Source organism: Homarus americanus, unplaced genomic scaffold (genome assembly GCF_018991925.1).
Source record: "Homarus americanus isolate GMGI-L3 unplaced genomic scaffold, GMGI_Hamer_2.0 scaffold30768, whole genome shotgun sequence".
Lineage (NCBI taxonomy): Eukaryota > Metazoa > Arthropoda > Malacostraca > Decapoda > Nephropidae > Homarus > Homarus americanus.
In genome coordinates this window covers 961,865-966,954 of record NW_024746690.1, presented here as the reverse complement: position 1 = coordinate 966,954, position 5,090 = coordinate 961,865, and positions in this window count along the sequence as shown.

Here is a 5,090-nt window from a genome sequence, read left to right as displayed (position 1 = left end):
CAACACTATTGGTTGTTGTATAGGTTATTATGGTATAGATAAATATCATATAACCAGATCATATAGCGAGCGAAGTGTTATAGCAGGTTCGTACACGTCAGCGAGTTGTCGTGTTGCCTCACCCATCACGCAGTAGAGTATAGATAGTGTGGTCACGCCAGGGGTGGTCTCTCGTACACACACACACTGAGGGGGGTTAAACATAGCGATCAATAGACCCGCCTTCGTTAACACTAAAAGGTTGCATCTTCCAGTCAGTGCTAACGACACGCACGCGCGCATAGTCACGCATTACGCATACTTGCAAGGCTTTGTGTGCACGCCATACATACATTGTAGTGCACATAAACAGATTAGTTATGGTTGGGTTAGGTTAGATTAGGTTGAATTGGGTTCGGTTTGTCTCGTGTCCTATTCGGGGTTCTTATCCTTACATAAAATTACTTATTTCCTTAACAAGAGCAAATGTCTATAGTAGTCAAGGAAGTTGCTGGGCTGTCACGCTTGAATCTCACCCCCACCACGCTTGAATCTCACCCCCACCACGCTTGAATCTCACCCCCACCACGCTTGAATCTCACCCCCACCACGCTTGAATTCCACCCCCACCACGCTTGAATCTCACCCCCACCACGCTTGAATCTCACCCCCCACCACGCTTGAATCTCACCCCCCCACCACTGGAATCTCACCCCCACCACGCTTGAATCTCACCCCCACCACGCTTAAATCTCACCCCCACCACGCTTGAATCTCACCCCCACCACGCTTGAATTCACCCCCACCACGCTGAATCTCACCCCACCACGCTTGAATCTCACCCCCACCACGCTTGAATCTCACCCCCACCACGCTTGAATCTCACCCCACCACGCTTTGAATCTCACCCCCACCACGCTTGAATCTCACCCCACCACGCTTGAATCTCACCCCACCACGCTTGAATCTCACCCCCACCACGCTTGAATCTCACCCCCACCACGCTTGAATCTCACCTTCACCACGCTTGAATCTCACCACCACGCTTGAATCTCACCCCCACCACGCTTGAATCTCACCCCCACCACGCTTGAATCTCACCCCCACCACGCTTGAATCTCACCCCACCACGCTTGAATCTTCACCCCCACCACGCTTGAATCTCACCCCCACCACGCTTTAATCTCACCCCCACCACGCTGAATCTCACCCCCACCACGCTTGAATCTCACCCCCACCACGCTTGAATCTCACCCCCACCACGCTTGAATCTCACCCCACCACGCTTGAATCTCACCCCCCCACCACGCTTGAATCTCACCCCCACCACGCTTGAATCTCACCCCACCACGCTTGAATCTCACCCCCACCACGCTGAATCTCACCCCCACCACGCTTGAATCTCACCCCACCACGCTTGAATCTCACCCCCACCACGCTTGAATCTCCCCCCACCACGCCAATCTCACCCCACCACACGCTTGAATCTCACACCCCCACCACGCTTGAATCTCACCCCACCACGCTGAATCTCACCCCACCACGCTTGAATCTCACCCCACCACGCTTGAACTTCACCCCCACCACGCTTGGAATCTCACCCCCACCACTCTTGAATCTCACCCCACCACGCTTGAATCTCACCCCCACCACGCTTAACTCTCACCCCCACCACGCTTGAATCTCACCCCCCACCACGCTTGAATCTCACCCCCACCACGCTTTGAATCTCACCCCACCACGCTTTAATCTCACCCCCCACCACGCTTGAATCTCACCCCCACCACGCTTGAATTCCCCACACGCTTGAATCTCACCCCACCACGCTTGGAATCTCACCCCCACCACGCTTGAATCTCACCCCCACCACGCTTGAATCTCACCCCCACCACGCTTGAATCTCACCCCCCACCACGCTTGAATCTCACCCCACCACGCTTGAATCTCCCCCACCACGCTTGAATCTCACCCCCACCACGCTTGAATCTCACCCCCACCACGCTTGAATCTCACCCCACCACGCTTGAATCTCACCCCCACCACGCTTGAATCTCACCCCACCACGCTTGAATCTCACCCCCACCACGCTTGAATTCACCCCACCACGCTTGAATCTCACCCCCACCACGCTGAATCTCACCCACCACGCTTGAATCTCACCCCACCACGCTTGAATTTCACCCCACCATTCACCACGCTTGAATCCGTCTATTACCATGGTGTTGTTCGTCACGCTTAGTGTTTCATAAAATCAATTGATATTATTATTATTTTTTAGCGCATTAATTAAGGATAAGAAAATATAATTATATGTAAATACAACTTTATTAAACAGGTTAGCGGTCATCTTAGGTGGTTTATGGGTCAAGCATATCTCTCTCTGACGACAGATTAGGTTAGGTTAGACTGCATGACTGAATTCTACCTTAGTTATCAACATCACTTAGGTTGGGGCTTATTAGGACAGGGGCCCCATTAACCCTTTAGAAAACCTTTAATAGTGGGTCCCATTAACACTTGAAACCCCTTTAAATACTAGGCTCCATTAAGACTGCGGAACCACACCTGATCAACGACCCCACCCATACTAAATTTATCCAGGTAATTGGGGGGCCAGGTAGTGCAAGCGGCCCCCTTCTACCTTGGGACTTGATGAAGATAGAGACGTGACTGTATAGAGCTATTATTAGACGCTTTTGGAACAGTAGAGGGATAATGAACTCTCTCTCCTCATCTACAACGTCACATTTCTACGTCACCAGTTCATTAATCATGTAGACACAGGGTCGATGCTGGCTGACTGGGATGTGGGTCAGTCACTCCTGAAGGCCGCCCCCACTAGCCTCCTCCTCCTCTTCCTCCTCCTCCTCCTCCTCCCTCCTCCTCCTCCTCCTCCTCCTCCTCCTCCTCCTCTTCTTCTTCTTCTTCTTCTTCTTCTTCTTCTTCTTCTTCTTCTTCTTCTTCTTCTTCTTCTTCTTCTTCTTCTTCTTCTCTCTCTCCTCCTCCTCCTCCCTCCTCCTCCTCCTCCTCCCTTCCTCCTCCCTCCTCCTCCCTCCTCCTCTCCTCCTCCTCCGTCAAGCTGCGTCTGGTCAAATGGGTCTTGCTCCTAATAATTGTAGTTCAGGGGAGGTTAGTGTAGAGGGCGAGGAGGAGGAGATGGGACGCTCGGGGTTGTATCGTGTGTTTGAGTTCTCGTGAAAGGTTTTATACGCGCTGGGTCGTGTTGGTGTGACTGAGGTCGTGAAGTTCATCTTGTGTATAATAGAACAAAAGACAGTGTGATATGAGGGTTATATTCAGGGCTGTGGAGTCGAAGACAAAACCTTCGACTCCGACTCTCAAATTTTTATGCTTCCGACTCCGACTCCTTGGCCTATTTGTAACAACTATTTCTACCATCCTAATTGTAATTTGTATGTTGTAACCTGCGTAGGTAAAAAGTAAAACACCGTGTATACTGCTACAGCTTTATTAATGATCTGGACGATATTTAAGAACTACAAAAGATGATAGGCTTGACTTTCAAAGTTTCAATCAAAGAAAAAATAAATTTATTAAGAATTCAAGATATTAACTAGAAAACACCATTTACATGTATATCTAAAAGTTCGATCTCAGCATATGAATTTTGTTTGCTCATAATCTGATGTGGATCTAAATGATGATCCTACAATTCTTTTAAAGTAAAGTTATATATTTATGTACATTAAAAATGAATACCTTATTAAGGAAAATGGATAAACCTTACATGATTAGTTATTAAATTTAATTTTCTTTAATCTCACCAAAAACAGGTTGTAGCTTAATTGTTTTGTAGCTGAGAGCCTCTGTGCAGTTTTCAACGAAACAAAATTTGATATAATTCAAAATTTCAAATGGTAAAGAAGAGACTATCGTCCAAAATTATAGTGCTATACTGTGCCTGCTACAATAAACTCATAATAATGCTTATAAAATGGAAATAAATTCTTTTAATAATTTAAGAAAATTAGTGGATTAGTGGAATCACTGCAATGAATATGCCTGAGTTCATATATCTGTTCTTGGAACAGAATAGCTCAGTCGGAGTCGAGTCTGGACACCTACTGACCTGACTCCGACTCCACAAGCCGAAATTCTCCCGACTCCTCGACTCCGACTCCGACTCCACAGCCCTGGTTATATTTATAGTATATCCGCTGTAGGCCGCCTGTCATCCAGAACGTTGCTGTACGGATGTTTGGTGAGTCCTAACCTAACCATAACCAACCCTAACCTAACCCTAACCAACCCTTACCTAACCCTAACCAACCCTAACCTAACCCAACCAACCCTAACCTAACCTAACCAACCCTAACCTAACCTAACCTAACCCTAACCAACCCTAACCTAACCCTAACCAACCCTTACCTAACCTAACCAACCCTAACCTAACCCTAACCAACCTCTACCTAACCCAACCAACCCTTACCTAACCCTAACCAACCCTAACCCTAACCTAACCCTAACCAACCCTAACCTAACTTAACCAACCCTAACCTAACCCTAACCCACCCTGACCCTAAACTAACCCTAACCTAACCCAAACCAACCCTAACCAACCCTAACCTAACCTAACTTAACCATTATGATGTGCGGCCCCAACCACAGTAAGGTTTGTTAGACTAGTGACACACACACACCAAGGCGGAAGTAGGAACAACTATCTATTTCTACAAAGCAAAAAACAAAAGCACTTCATGACATTCTTCCTGGTTAGTCAATATCACCTCAGTGTGACGTCAGCCGCTCCTGAACTGGAATGGGAATGGTATGTGACCCGGAATGGAAGAGAACTATTTGGAATGGTATATGACCCGGAATGGAAGGGAAATTAGAATGGTATAACCCGGAATGGAGGAAAACTAGTGGGAATAGGAATGGTGTGACCCGGAATGGAAGAGAACTAGTGGGAATGCCTCAACTTGTTCCCAGGAATCCGAATTTGTAAAGGTCATTAGATCAACCGTGATATTGAACCCCTAAAACCAAACCTAACCCCATAATGACAGGTGCATGATGCGGGCGGTGGCGGTGGTGGCGGCGGTGGCAGTGGCGGCGGCGTCGGTGGCAACAGCGGAAACGGCGGCGGT